The following is a 16403-nucleotide window of genomic DNA, read 5'->3' as shown; positions in this document are numbered from 1 at the left end:
AAAAAAAAAAAAAAAAAAAAAAAAGAATGTGATCCACTGAACCCATAAACCCCAGCATACCTTTGTACTGAGGAGCACACAGATGTCCTTTGGACATCAGCAGAGAAAGTGGCACACAGTAGTTTCCCGTGGAAATGTGCCGTTTATTTTAGATTGATGAGTTCGTGTGTGAACAAAGCACTCAAACGATGCGTAGCAACATCGCATGGATGTAGGGTTTCGGTTTATAAAAACTGCCGGCTTATGCCTCTCTGCTTTTGTACATTCGTCATTTACACGTGCCCTCTTCCAATCTCCCTCTTCAGATTATATAAGTAGCATTATAAAAGAATACCGTGAACTCCTGCCTCCGATGACCATGACCACCATTAGAAAAATTAATGAAGTGACAAATTTGAAACCTTAAGACTGTGAAGCCATGGATGAATGTGAGATTTCTGTTCCTTTTGATTCTGCCAGTGACCGTAGCCACAACTCTGATTTCATACCTAATTAGTTTAGCTTGCTTGTGTGTACCTATGTCAAATGTTTGCTTCTAATTAAGCCACTCCATGTGCCTCTGGGCCACCCCTTTCTCTTCAAATACTCACAAGCAGTGTCCCCGGATAGTATCAAGTTATCTTGGACCAACCGATTAGTAAAGAATTTCTATGGCATAAAGTACTTACACTTGGCATCCATTTGAAAACATCTGATCCTTCTTCCTGCCAGTCATTAGCCAGGTAATGAAGAGTTAGCTGCATCTGCCTTCTAGACGCTCGTGTTGCATATTGACCTGGAAAGCTATAAGGATGGCAACTCTTATGTTATCCATCAGTCACTTTAATAAGTACAAGAGAGCACCTTGTCACCCTGCCAAACCCTATAGGAATTGGAAATGACTCGGTCCTCAGTTAAGAATGGGAAGGCTTACTGAGTTCCATGCCATACCGTAGCTGAGGGCTCTAGAACAGACTCCAGTCTGCTGGGGACCTGTGTTGATGGAGAAATGGCAGAGTTTCTCCATCTCCCTGAACTCTGCCCCCTTGGCAGAATAGATGGAGCCACCGGAACCAGAAGACGGAGGTGGATAGGAAGGTGTTTAATGGATACAGAGTTCCAGTTTTACAAGATGAAACGAATTCTGAAGATTGCTCTCACAACAGCATGAGTGAATAGATAGGTGCCCGTCGGCTCAGGAGGAGTCACATGGTGCTAAAAGCCATCCATGAACTGAAACTGTAGTCAGTCACAATGAGTTGTGTACTCACGATCTGTTCCATCCCGGCATCAGAGCACAGTGCGCTGGCATTAGCCGCTGCATCCCCTTGTGATTGAGGGGCTGGCTGATCACTGAGGCTCTTCGGTGGCACCCAACCTCTGAGAATGTCACACCCTCACAGTGCTAGCCTGGGGTAAAACAAACCCTCCAAATCTCATGTACAGCTTCCACTGACGGTTACCACTCTTGTACCATGGCAACCTTTTAGGCACACAGTCTGAGCCATCGTAAGTGGGTACCAACTGTGCTGACCTGTGCACATAAGTAGGTGAGGTGGAGTTGGGCGGATGGCTCACGTGTAGAGTGTTTTCCCAGCATATCCTCTCCTCAGTGGTGGGAAACAAAGAAGAGTTAAGATGCTGATATTTAGTGTTGCATGTGTTTTACCAAAGCTTTAAAAAAAATAAAATAAAAACACAGAACCACTAGATACCAAAACACTAGGTGACAATCTGTCCCTGAAAAAATGCCACAGTGCAAGTGGGCTGGAACCTGTGCCACAAGGCTTCGGGAAGTCAGCCACCATGAGGAAGAAACCAGCGCAAAGGAAGGCCATGATGACAGCTCTGACCAGAGAAACTCTCAGATGCTCCCTGTGAAATCCACCCTGGAGTAGGTTACCGAGGACCCAGGGAAGATGCTAAAGGAGCTGCGGTTGCCTAGGCCTTTCACCTACCAAGAGCTGCCGTAATGAGTTCAGAACTGGGCAGGCAACACAGAGACAATGGAGGCAGATAAAGGCTGGCAAGGGAAACAAAACCAGGAAGCCACAGACAGAAAGTCATCAAATTTTTATCACTGAAAACATTCAAAATGACGCCCTGAGAAGTCACAGAGGGAATCCTGGGCAGTGGTTCCTTCAAAAAGGGTGTGAATCTGACATAAAAATAAACACAGAGTAAGACCAAAATCAGGTCTCATACTGGAAAGAATAAAGAGGTTGGGGGTGGTGGTCATGGTTTGAATATGCTTGGCCCAGGGAGTGGCACTATTTGGAAGTGTGGCCTTGTTGGAATAGGTGTGTCACTGTGGGCGTGGGCTTAAGACCTTCACCCTAGCTGCCTGTCAGTCTTCCACTAGCCGCCTTCAGATGTAGGACTCTCAGCTCTTCCTGCACCATGCCTGCCTAGATGCTGCCCTGCTCCTTCCCCACCCCCACTCCCACCCCACCCCCCTGATAATACTGAACTGAACCTCTGAATCTGTAAGCCACCCCAATTAAATGTTGTTTATAAGACTTGCCTTGGTCATGGTGTCTGTTCACAGCAGTAAAACCCTAAGACAGAGTGCAGCTCAGTTATGGGGCACGTGCCTAGTGTGTAGGTGACCCTGATTTTAATCCTCAGTACTGGGGGGGGGGGTGGAGATGTGAAAGGGACAGCCAACACCATCACTAAAAGCATATCTAAAGAACATGTCTACAAACATAAAAACTATAGTTTTATGTTTTATAAAAAAGACTGTTGAAAGTAAGAACTAGGACTCAATATTGGAGTGAATGGCTAATGATTAGAAATAAATGACATATTTCTAAAATAGAAGCAAAGTCCAAAGAAAGGTAAGAGCAAACAATGGGAGAACCTTGAGAACAGCGGGAAGGGCAGTGGGTAGGAGCAGTTGCTGGGCGAGCATAAAGACCTGAGTGGGAGCCCCTAGCAGCTCTGTGAAAAAGCCAGGTGTAGCCACATATTCCTGTGACACTGGCACTGGGGGAAGGAGAGACAGACAGACAGATGCCAGGACTGCAGCCTAGGTGCTGCCATGCTCCTGCCTTGATGATAATGGACTGAACCTCTGAACCTGTAAGCAACCCCAATGAAATGTTGTTCTTATAAGAGTTGACTTGGGAACTGAAGGGGTCTGCAGGTGGAACAACAATATGAACTAACCAGTACCCCCAGAGCTCATGTCTCTAGCTGCATATGTAGCAGAAGATGGCCTTGTCAGCCATCATTGGGAAGAGAGGCCCTTGGTCTTGCAAACTTTATATGCCCCAGTACAGGGAAATGCCAGGGCCAGGAGGTGGGAGTGGGTGGGTAGGGGAGCAGGGGGAGTGGAGAGGGAATAGGGGATTTTCAGAGGGGAAACTAGGAAAGGGGATAGCATTTGAAATGTAGATGAAGAAAACAAAAACCAAACAAACAAACAAAAAGAGTTGCCTTGGTCATGGTGTCTGTTCACAGCAGTAAAACCCTAAATAAGACAGAGCTATAGAGGAGGATGCCTAACACCATCTTCTTGTCTCTGTAGGTTCATAACACACACACACACACACACACACATGTTAGAATATATATTAGAATATATATATATATATATATATATATATATATATATATATATATATATCAGAGCTGGGGAATATGTGCATATATATGTATGTATGTATATACATATATATATATATATAGGGTGTGTCTACATCTGTAAAACTTAAATCTTAAGAAAATTAACAAAAACTATGAACAGTGAGGAAAGGAAGAGCAGCCACAGCTGGCCAGGCAAGCACATGAAGATTCACTAGACCTCACCCAGAGTCCCCACGTGCAATTAAAAGAACAATCATCAGTAGCGTTGCCCCTCCAGCTTGACCTACTTTTGCAAAACTCCCAACTCTCACTACCGGGAAATGTGTAAGAAAAATGAGCATTCTCATCAATGATTCTCATCATGCCAGGGCTGTGAATTGCCCAAATAATCTAGGAATACCTGTTCAATTTAAAAGTCCACATGTCCTCTGAGCCAGCAGTCACAGAACTGGGACCCATCACCCAGGAATAAGAACAGCAGGAAAAAGATTAAAGAATGGGTATGGAGTCATTCATAGTTAACATGCAGAAGAAAAACCTTCCAGGCCTCTCTTAAGTAAATCCATGCGGTGGGACATTGCACAGAATACAGCGAAGTTCCTACTTTACCCACAAAGATCGAGCTTTGATACATTGTTTAGGGAAAAGGGTAGACCTGCAGGGTAGTATGTCTGACTTTTTTTTTTTTTTTTCATTTTAAAAATGGAAACAGAAAACTATATACAATGAATATAGGTTACTGGGGATGGGTTTATCATAGGATTAAAGAGGACCCTTTACTGTCTTTTCTCATGTTCGCCTGTTGTTTGAATTGGTATCCTAAGCATGTATTGTTGCATTTTTTAATACCAATGAAAAGATTTGAGGAGGATACTGTATCACTGGTTTTGTAATGTAAATACTGCTGTCCATCTATAGGAATTTTCTCTCCCTTTTAAAGATGTTTAGCTGTGAGCTGGGGGAGGGGATGTACATGCCGGTGCATGCATGTGTGGAAGGCAGAGGACAACTTTGTGGAGTCGATTTTCTCCCACATTTCTGCGAGTTCCAGGGGTCAGATTCGGGCTGCCGGGTTTGTGCCGTAAGCCTCCCGACTTGCCGAGCCATTTTGGCAGTCGTCTACCTTCTTTCAATTAGCAAAAGCAAAATTGTCATAGGAGTTAGACTTAAAGCTATAGATCATTCTAAGGGAGTCCACACAGGGCATCTCTCCTGTGTCTACCAGACCATCCCAGATCACAGCCTGGGACCAGTGACAATGTGAAAAGAAAAATTATAAGGCATCCTTTGGAACTCGGGGGAACTCTCAGGAAGGAAGGCTGACTCTCAGAAGGGCTTTCTTACTGGAACTGAGTTCTCAAGTTGCTACGTGCCTCTGTTTCCTTCCATTTCGTGTGGAGAAACAAAGAATCAGACAGGATCCAAGGTCCCAAAAGAACTTCTTCCAACATGGCTTCGTCCTTCCCGTTTAACCGGTTAACAACAGAGGGCCCCCTAGGTTCAATCCACAACAGCACAAGGCCAAGAGGATGTGGTGGGAACTGGAGCCAAGCCCCACTCAGCGTGCCTATCCACGTGTCCTCTCTCACACTTTTCTCTACCTCTGTCTGACACACACCAGTGCCACTGGCTCAGTTGGCCGGGTATGCATTGGCCTTTTACCTGTGCATCCAAAAATCTGCCTGGTGCAAATTACTTACATAAAATACCTAGTGTGATCGAATCTATCAATGTCAAAGGACCAGGGAGGCAAAATGGTTTGATTATAAGCCCAAAGTAGAAACAGTTGTGAGCCAGCATTAAAAACTCTGCAAATTCATGTTGAAAACCTAGAATCACTAGTTCTTTTCTCCCTTTACGAATAGAGGATACTAGAGTTTTGTTTTTTTAAAAAAAAAAAAAAATCAGGGTTCTAGAGCAAGCTCAGCTGGTAAAGGCTGGCTACCAAACCTGGCAGCCTGAGTTTAAGCTTCAACAGCCACATGGAGGAAGAAGAGAACCAATTTCCGGAAGTTATCTCCTACTTCCACACGCATGCTGCGGCGCACATGTGCCCGTGCATACATGCATGCATATTTAAACACACAATAAATAAGTATGTAAAAACCAGGGTCCCATAGATTCAAGAGCTGTTATGGCTCATGTGTGGAATGTCCACTTGGGCTGTCTTTGTACCTACTGGTCGGTACTGGTTTGGATGGCTGTGAAATCTTTAGGATGGGGGCATGGCTAGAAGGAACAAACCGGGGAAAGACTTTGCAGGTTATAACCTGCCACCTTCAACTCACACACTCTCCTTGTCTAACCTGCTGACGTGGCAGGGCAGCAGGCTGTGTTCCAAATGCTCACGACCATAGAGGAGTCTCTCCGGCTGGCCCACCTTCCTCCCTTTTACGTTGCCTCTGTGACGCATTTGTGGCGCTAGTGAGAAAGGGAACCAAAACCCTTGGCTCCACCAGGAATCCCAAGGTCATATTGCAGCTTCTGCTTGCATTTAGGCTCAGTGAGAGTCCCTGGGCTATGGTTACCGCTTCCATCACCAAATGGTTTTGTGCTCAGAGTCCAGGCATTACTGTCCCCATTGGAGGGTCACACCACACACGAAGTAGGATGTGACTAATAAGGAATGTGACTTTACTGCAAGTCTAGACAGCTTCTGATAAACGTTTAAAAAGAGGTCAGGAATGTTTTCCTTTGTGTGTGTGTGGGGGGGGGGGGAGATATGTGGTCCATGGTGTAAGTGGGAGGAGTGGAATGGGAGAGATCTAAACGCTAGTTCCCTCCCACATGATTTCTCAGCTTGTCAGCTGCAGTCAAGTTCAACTGTCCATCCCCCCACCTTCACCCCCCAGCTTTAAGACATAGCTGGGTCTAAGCCAGGAGAGAAAACGAATACATCTGTGATATATGGGTAATTCCAAAATGACGACCAGGCAAGTTTAACCTTGACAGCATTGGAGGCAGCTTCCACCCTGTAGCCAAGAGTGTTCCAGAAAGTATCCACCAAGACTTACTTTAAATACCCATTGGGATTCTTACTTCCTGCACTGACAAAAGGGGGAAGCCCCGTAGAGGAAGCCAGTGTTGACTCCTGGAAGAGAAAACACCCAAGTAGACTATATGGCATCTCTTGGCATTCTTCATAGACCGGTAGATTCCAGAAGCACCAAACAAGGGTATGATGAGAGGCTGAAGAATATGGGGTTGACAGTGCCATCCCCTGGACAGGGAAGGGATGTAGCAGATAATTCTGTAAGGAAAAGCACATTATTGGCAGGTCCTATCCACTCCTGTCTTTCAGCACTTTTCTTACCATCTTCTTGAACTTCCCGGTCCAGTGTGTGTTGTAGGGAAATGGTGTGGGTGAGACCAGAGCTGTCCCTGGTCAGTTATAAATAGAATAGGAACATTCCACAGAGGAAGCTCCCTCTAAACGGCTGGGCAGGGGTGGGGCTGGGAGATAAGTTTTGCTATAAACTTTAGTATGGTGGCTTCGGTGGTTTCAGCCATCGCCCATATCCCAGAGTGCACAGGGCTAGGTCAGGTAGAAGGATGGACATGGAGGATGTGGGGGAAAGATTCCATCTCATCTCCATCCTCATATTCACATCCCCATTTCATGCATTGTGTTACTCAATCTCCCATCACCATAGCAACATCCGTGCTAATGTGATCACAAGCAGGAAAGACCACTTTCCTTCATAGTTTGTGAGATTTCCATCCGTGATTTGTTGACGCTGATGCTTGGGGACCTAAGGTAAGGCATCGTGGCAGGGGATATGAGGTAGAGAAAAACTGCTTACCTCACGACTAGGAATTGGGGGGTTGGGGATAAAAACCATGAGCTAATGGGACAGATAGCTCAGTGGTTAAGCAAGACTTTCTGTTCTCACAGAGTTTTAGACAGCTGTAACCATCTGTGACTCAAGTTTTGGAGGGGGAATCTGATTCAAGGGTTTCTGCATACACACAGTACACATAAACTCACACAAGAACACACATATATAAAAAAATAAATAAATTTTTTTTTCTAGAAAAAGAAAAGGTGAAAACAAAATGTCTTGGGTCTCACCACACCCTTAACTCAACATTCCCAGTGATCCAAAGACTTCCAGCTAAGCTCCACCTTAAAGGGTTCCATGGTCTCCGAAAGAAACAGGAACTGGGACCACATATTTAACACAGGGGCTTTGAGGGGACCTTCAATATCTAACTACAGCAGCACCCCTCACTTTTGCTGTTGGCATACAGTATATTTTGAAAACTTGGTCATCAGGACCACAACCCTGGGAGGTCAGTGTTTTTTCCCATTGTACGGGGGAGAAATCGAGTTGATGGGTCTTCCGTTCTCATAGCTAGGAATTAGTTCAGATGCCCACCAGGCCCTTGGTCAGCTGTGAGGGGGTGAGAAAGCTATGTCAAAGATTGCTCAGAGAGCGATGGGCATCCTGGTAAGATGCAGGTTCTAGAGGCAAAGCTACTCTGGAATCCTGGCTCTGGTGCCGAAGCTCTGTGAGTCTGTGGTTGTTACTTAACCAGAGCCCTTGCCTGTAAATACACCTTATTAGGTTCTCGTGGGGATCCACAGAGGTGCGTGTGCAAGAGCACGGACTAACGCCTGCCATATCGTAAGTTTATTACATGGTGCTGGGGACGGTATTATTCATGGCAGTGGTTAGTTTTTATTGTTCACTTACTATTAGTGAGGAAAATCGTGTCACAGAAAAAGCATGTTAGAGGTCAGCACCAGAGTCCCCACTGGACAGAAGACACCTGGAAAGATCACATAGTATGTCACCTGCTAGCTGTCTTCCCGTTAACTCTGTTTTGGTTTTTATATTAATATTTCCTTAGCGGAGAAAGAGAGCAAGTCTCTTCTCTTTGTATGTATTTTCTGTTGCGCTGTGGAAGACCGGGGATTCAGTACAAAATTCATCTGCAGTCTGTCCCGGTGCTGGCTCCAGCCTCCCAGTGCCACGGCGCTTACTCTGTCAATTATTTGACTTTCTGAAGTGCGCCTACCCTGAAGAACCTCTGCTAAGGAGGGCTGTGTTAATGTGTAACGCCGAGATAAGCGAAGCACCGCCGCTCTCTTTATTGCCCTGGTTTTTTTCCATGCCCGTTCAGTTGGAAAACTGAAAATGGTTCTATTTGCATCTCATCAAGCTCTGTTGAAAGGTAGGGGAGAAAGGGTTTTTGCTAATGATGAGCACGGGAAGTTTTAACAACACAGGCCACAATGAATCACCTGCAGTTTGTTTTTCTTTTTTCTTTTTTTTTTCAAGCCATCGCACAAACCAGCTTAGAGAGGTGATAGTATTGAGCAAGCATCAAAGGAGAGCTGAGTAGCTGGGGGTTGGGTTTTGTAGATGGAAGGTGTGCACCTCAGTTTCAAAGACCTCAAGGTCAGCTTGTTCTCCCAAGTGGAAGGCAGCAATGGAAACCCACATTTAGGATGCACTCGCAAAAGTGAGCGTCTTTGGCAGAAAGCACTCTGTTGGTCCACAAGCATCCGTGACCCCCATGGGCAGGAGCCAGCTCTGCGTGCGGGTAGGTTTCCCAGGTCAGTGGGGGTAGATGACAGAACTGGTCGTCTGCACAGTGGGGCTGGAACTTTCCATTGCGAGGGGAAACTCCCAGCTACCATCCAAGTGCATTTCTGAAATGCTTGACTGTGTCAGGGGCCCTTCAGGCTGTGGGTTAGCCAGCCCTCCCTGGACAAGGTCAGTGTTCAAAAGCAAAGCTCAAAGGAATGTGATGTCATTGGCTTGATTTAAAAAAAAAAAAAAAAAATCCTTGAGTGCAAAGCACGTATTTCTGTCACTGGCTCGTCAAAGGTGCCTTGTGAAGGGTGAGGAAGGGATATCAGTAATTCAGAATGAAGTTGCTAGAATTTAGAACTGGGGGAAATAAGTGTCTTGAAGCCTGGGGGCAGGAAATGGATCTTTTGCCATGGTTTCTGTGACAAGTCTGTTTGCGTGTTTTCTAGTGTGCAGAATCAGAGGTTTTCACTATCTAGGAAGTGTTACAGCATGGTGGTTAGAAGCCTGGGTTCCATGAGCCTGTTACCTAAGTTTAATTATTGTTGCCCTTGTTCTTTTTTTTTTTTAATTTATTTTTATTATTATTTTTATTTTCTTTATTTACATTTCAAATGCTATCCCGAAAGTTCCCTATACCCTCCCCCCCGCCCCTGCTCCCCTCCCTACCCACTCCCACTACTTGGCCCAGGCCTTCCCTTGTGCTGGGACATATAAAGTTTGCAAGACCAAGGGGCCTCTATTCCCAATGATGGCCGATTAGGCCATCTTCTGCTACATATGCAGCTAGAGACACAAGCTCAGGGGGTACTGGTTAGTTCATATTGTTGTTCCACCTACAGGGTTGCAGCCCCCTTCAGCTCCTTGGGTACTTTCTCTAGCTCCTCCATTGGGGACCCTGTATTCCATCCAATAGCTGGCTGTGAGCATCCACTTCGGTGTTTGCCAGGCACTGGCATAGCCTCACAAGAGGCCTCAATATCAGGGTCCCTTCAGCAGAATCTTGCTGGCATGAGCATTAGTATCTAGGTTTGGTGGCTGATGATGGGATGGATTCCCGAATGGGGTAGTCTCTGGATAGTCCATCCTTTCATCTTAGCTCTAAATTTTGTCTCTGTACCTATATCCTTTCATGAGTATTTTGTTCCTTATTCTAAGGAGGAATGAAGTATCCACACAATGGTCATCCTTCTTGGTTTTCTTGTTTTGCATAATGTATCTTCGGTATTCTAAGTTTCTGATTGCCCTTGTTCTTATTGTTAACACAAAATCTCATAAATCCCAGACTGGTTTTGAGCTCCTTTATGTAGCCAAGGATAAACTTGAGCTGCCGACCCTCCTGCCTTTATCTGAGAGCTGGGATTACAGACCAGTGCTGGTTTGCCTTGGAAAAATGGCATTTGTTCCCCCTTAGCATCTCATCTTCAGTTACCAAGGCATGAGGCTTCTGTACAGAATTCATCCACAGGCTGTACCCCAGTGTTTGTGTTGATGCTGGGGTTCCAGAGTCAGTGTTAGGTCTGTTACCTGACTTGTTCATGTGTACTTATCGTGAAGACCCTCCACCAAGAAAGGGCTGCCTGAGTGTGTTCCGAAGCCTCATAAGGCATATTAAATTAGGACTGTGTGTCTTATTCTGCCTCGTTTCCTCTGTTTAAATCTAGAATGACTGTGGGCAGTGGTGGTTCATGTCTTTAATCCCAGCACTCAGGAAGCACAGACAGGTGGAATTCTGAGTTCAAGGCCAGCCTGGTCTACAGAGTGAGTTCTAGGACAGCCAGGGCTACACAGAGAAACCCTGTCTCATAAATAAATAAATAAATAAATAAATCTAGAGTGACAAGGTTAGAAAATTACTTGAATTCTGTTGACTTTAAATAAATCATTTCAGGGGGCTGGAGAGATGGTTCAGAGGTTAAGAGCACCAGCTGTTTTTCCAGAGGTCCTGAGTTCAGTTCCCAGCAACCACATGGTGACTCACAACCATCTGCAATGGGATCTGAGGCCCTCTTCTGGTGTGTCTGAAGATAGCTAAGTACAGTGTAGTCATACAAATAAAATAAATAAATCTTTTAAAAAAATCATTTCAGATACCAGTGAAAAATGACCTTAGGGTATTAAATAATAACACTTTTTTTGGTATCAACCCATCTTTGATTGGATTTTTCGTTAGATTACGAATAAAGTTTTGGGTGTTGTTTCCATCTGAAGAAAGTAAAAATTAAGACTTCATCCCTAAGAGAGCATCTGCACCTTTGCATAGGTTCCTTGTCTTCTTGCTGTGACCAGTTACCTGATAGCAAGGGATTTAAGGGATCAGGAGGGTTATTGCAGCTTGCAGCTTTGAGGGGGGATAGAGGCCATCAAGGTGGGGACACATGGGGGCAGACATATGAGCTGGCTGGTCCCTCTGCAGCCGACAGGAAAGATGAAGCAGGTAAGGATCAGGGTGGGGCTATAAAACCCAAGGCCTACCCATGTCAACCCCCCCCTTCCAGAGAGGTTTCCTCCCCTAAAGGTCCCACAGCCTTCCCAAATATCAGCACCAGCTGCTAGAACACACAAGCCCGAGAGGGGTATGTCATGTTCATATTGAAACAGCATCATTTCAGGTATTTAAGATTCTTCACACACGTCTCCTCCAGGTGTCTTGCCTGAAGCTAAACACCTGTGCTGCTTCCGTTGTACCTGACGTCATCCTCTAGCCTGCCGCTTCCGGTCTTCGCCTCGTTCTTTGTTCATTCGTAACCTCTGCTGATAACCTTGATCTCCCAGTTCCTCTACTTCAGTCCTGGGATGGCAGGCATGTGCAACCTCATCCTGCCTAGTCTTGCACAGGACAGGAGCTATAAGACCAGACATATCAGTATAGAACAGATTAAGCCTGTCCATGTTGACATGGATCAAGGTGGCAGGAGTCTTTGTTCAGCCCAATGGATATCAGGGAATAAAGATGGAGCGACAAGTATGAGCCAAGGAGAGAACTTGCAAAGCTCTTTCAGAGTAGTTCAAGTCTCAGTGTATCTACCGCTGTTACAAAACATCAGGACCAGGGCAAGGCATGAGAAACTAATTAATTTGGGGCTCACTGCTCCAGGAGATTAGCGTCCAAGAGCAGCATGGTTGTGGGAATCATGACAGCAGACAGACATGGCACTGGAACAGTAGCCGAGAGCTCATGTCTGGATCTACAAGCACAGAGCAGAGAGCGCTAACTAGGAATGGCATGTGGGTTTGAAACCTGAAAGCCTACCTCTAATGAGGACACACCTACTAATTCTTCCCAAGCCTTCTACCAACTAGGGACCAAGCATTCAAATGTCTGAGTCTACGGGGTGGGGGAGGGGATATTCTCATTCAAATACCACAGAAACCTTCACTGTATCGGTATAAATGAAGAGATCTGTGGTATACTGAAGAGTTTTGCTCCCCCAAATTTTATATGCCAAGTCTTGGTTTTGGTGGGGTTTGCAGGGGAAGATTGGGGGGGGTGATTAATTATAAGAGTAGAGCCTTTAGGGATGGGATTAATATCCTTACCATGCCATATGAGGCTGCAGTAGGAGGATGACCGTCTGCATCAGAGGTAAAGCTCTCACCAGCAATCCAGCCATTTCCTGCAGAGTGACCTTGTACCTCCACGTCTCCAGAACTCTGGGAAACATCTTCTTCTGTGTAAACCACCTAGTTGGTGGCATAGATGCCCAGGCTAACTAAAGCAAGACCCTTGGCCGAAGATTTTCATGGGCCATTCCTAAGTGGTCCAGTAGAACGTCTGGAAATGGAATTCCATCTGTGTGGGAACAAGCCCATTTAAAACTTATACGTATAGCAGATCCATTACAGATACACACAGGTGTGTGGGAAGAGCAACAGTTAAGTCAGCTGTGGAGATCTGAGGGCTCCTTTATCGTCCCCACGTTATTGTCATGTCCCCCCACTGTATCAGATGTGGAAATTGTTTGGACTGGTTTTTTTTTCCATTCATCAAATGTTCTTTAACTTCTTCAGCTGCCATACTGACCTCTCCTCTCCCTTAGAGGCATTTTTTTTTTAATGTATTTGCTTCACTGAAGCTTTGTGCTCTTTTTAAGGTTTTTATGGTTAGCATGCAGAAAACTCATTAGAAACGCACTTTAACATATTACTTGGCAACTAGGCATCTGACCGTGTTTTAGTTCATTAGTCTGGAAAACCTCCCCAGGCTTGGAGGACCAGACATTCTGCTGTGGATGGGGAGGCTTTGATCATGCCTGCAGGGTTCAGGATTCACTTTAAAGCATTTTAGGGGAGGAGAAGCAGGTATCCTAAACTTGTTGCAAAATAAAAATAACACTGACTGAGAAACTTGGGGTTCTGTGATTCTGCGATCTCATCCACGTCTTTTGAAGACAGAGCTCATGTTAGCACACAGTCTCCTGTGCCGGGCAGGAGGTTAGTTAAGCAGCCTCGTGCCAGATCACAGACCCCGTTCTGATGATCCTAATGAGGTTGGACTCCTCAAAGGCCATGTTCATCTCACTGTGGATAAATGGATTCAAGTCTTATCCATGGGCCTTTAACTTTCAACTTTGAATTTGCAAACTCTCAAATTCCTTCAACGCCATGGTGTACAGAGAAGGCTATGAATAGCAGAACTGCTTATTTTTAAAGGAAGATGTCTGCAGGCAAAGCACCGGGCTTTGAAACGTGATTAGTCAAGCATCCGGTCAGCTCCATGTTCCCCACTGAACATTGTTTCCCGTTGCATTCCAATCAGATTCAGTGTCTGTCATACAAAACATGACTCTACTCTGAAGACGCCTGCCCTTGAGCTAGTTAATGGTCTGTTATTTTAATAGACGTGATATTAAATTAAATATAATTCAAAATGTTGAAGTATGATGGCATTTGGGTACCAGTAAGTGGGTTTCATGTAGTATTCCACCCCCCACCACCACCATGAAATCTGTTTGTTTGGTTCTTTTTAGTTGAAATATTTAAAAATAAATAAACTGCTGAAAAGGAGTTTATAGCACTGAGCGTGAGGTATACAACACACCCCTAATCCCAGCACATGGGAGGTTGAAGCAGTGAGCTCTTGAGTTCAAAGACAGCCTGGGCTACCAGGTGAAGCCTTCTCTGAATGAGGGGCTGGGATATGCATGCTTGTTTGAATGGTGTAAAAAGAACTAAGCCCAGGGCAGGGCTGGGCAAGGGTGACTTCAGTCCCTGGTGATGGGCTGAGTGTTCCGTGCTCGGGAGAGGACCAGGTCTGGAGTGCAGTGCGGTTGCCTAGATGAGAAGCAGAGCCCACGTGTGCTTTCTCACACTCTCAGAGGGAGCAGAGAGGATGGAAGGAGGGTGACTCAGTCAGTTTTCTGTTGCTAATAGCACATTACTACCAAGCAGTAAGTTATAAAGAAAACAGATCTGTTTTCGCTCACGGTTCTGGAGCAAGGTCAAGGGACCACAGTTAACGGTGACCTTCTGGCTGGCCACGTCCCAAAGTGGCACTAGGCATCGCATGGAGAGGTATGTGAGCCACCGGAGATCTAGCCAGCCGGGCTTTTATAGCTGACCCGCTTAAAATAATCCATTAACCCACTAATCCATAGGGCATGAGTGGGTCAGACCACTCGTGAGGGCAAAACTCAAATTGCTTCATAGAGGTTCCAGCCCTTCTCACTTAGTAACTCAAAATGGGGATTGAACTTCAGCTTGAGCTTTGGAGAGAGCCATATTTCAGTGAAGCAGAGGTGAGAATAATACACCGGTTTTGCTCTGGACTAGAAGTACAATTTACAAAGAGGTAAACAGGATGATAAAAAGGAGAAAACCTGTCCCACACTCACCATCACAAGCAAAGATTTGAAAATCACTGTGGCTCCCTGAAACCTACTGTAGGGTGACCAGAGCCAACCCTTCTACTGAGTTGAACGCAGAGCTTACGGGACAGGGACATAATGGCTCCACATGTGGGTGTGAGAGCCCCAACGCACACAGAGGCCACCCGGGGGAAACAGGAAGAGTCCAGCTTCCCTTGCACAGTGTTGAGGGGGCCAGAGTTGCTTAATCTAAGCCTACAGTGGTCAAGCAAACTTTCATTAGCACAGACGGGGTAGACATGCAAGCTGGGGTTGAAGGCTCTGCTTGATGGACCAGCCTGCTCTCCTGACACAGAAAGGATGCTCTTGATGGATGAATGGTCACCACAGCACCGAGGAGTAAAGGGTTGGGTCAGAATCATCTTCCCAAAGGCTGCATCTGAGTTCTTTGCAAAAGTTAGTGTTGTATACTCCCCAAGTATGGCTATTTTGGACCAAAATATTCTCTTGCTAGTCCTTAAACTGATGTGCACTCAGATGTAGAGCATGTGCTCATGGGTCCTGGGGACTTTATCAACATGAGGTACAAGGTGTGTTCAGAGCAGAAGACCTATCAAGAGTTGTAAAATGACCCGAGTTGGGAGAATCTGTCCTTAATGAACTGGGCCCTGTGGTAGCTTTCTTGAAATGGAAGTGTAGAGTCTTCAACTCTCAGTCACAAGATTGATGACATTTGTCTTTCAAGATTAATCCTCCCTCCCTCCTGCTGAGGATTTAGCCCAAGGACCCCATGCGAGCTAGGCAAGCACTTTACCATTATAGTACACCCCCACATACACTCCGCCCACCCCACCCACAGTCCTAGCCAGATGGAAAAAGGCCCTATGGTCCCATGAGTCAGTGCTCATCCTGGTTCCCCCAACTGGTGAGCTGACTTACTCATTCTAAACAGAAAACAGAAGGTTTCTTATGTAAGTGCTTGGTTTTATATTTTACATCTTTGTCTTGAAAACCATTATGGTTCAAGCCTGCACTGGGAATGTGGCCTGGGGCACCCATCTTGTCTAGCCAGAGGAAAATGTAGAGGAGTGATTTGGAACACATGTCTCCTACAATTAATATTTTTTTTAATGGTTTGCACTTATTTCTGTCCCCAAAGAGATTTGCTAAATGCTATCTTCAGCGGGAAAATGTGCTTTCTCCGATTTGTTAGACGGAGTGGAAGTGCACAGATAAACAGAATCTGTTACACTAATGAACAATCTGACTTTTTAATCTTTTTTTTTTTTCATTTCTTGGTTAGGTGGCTGGGGGAGGAGGCAATGGTAGAATCATCAAATGTAGCATGAGTCCTTTTTTATTTTTAGTTTTTTGTTTTATTTAGGCCAGCCTCTTTATGAAACCTCTCTGTGTGTCTCTGTGTGTCTACACAGAGAGAGACAGAGAGAGAGAGAGAGAGAGAGAGAGAGAGAGAGAGAGAGAGAGA

General features: G+C 45.4%; 1 protein-coding gene across 1 annotated transcript in view; it reads left to right on the top strand.

Moving 5' to 3' along the window:
* Positions 1 to 16403, top strand: part of Igfbp7 (insulin like growth factor binding protein 7) — a 61733-nt gene that overhangs the window by 15535 nt on the left and 29795 nt on the right. The gene's annotated exons all lie outside the window — the stretch shown is intronic.

This window comes from Mus pahari, chromosome 13 (assembly GCF_900095145.1).
Source record: "Mus pahari chromosome 13, PAHARI_EIJ_v1.1, whole genome shotgun sequence".
NCBI lineage: Eukaryota > Metazoa > Chordata > Mammalia > Rodentia > Muridae > Mus > Mus pahari.
This window is presented reverse-complemented; position numbering and strand designations above follow the sequence as displayed.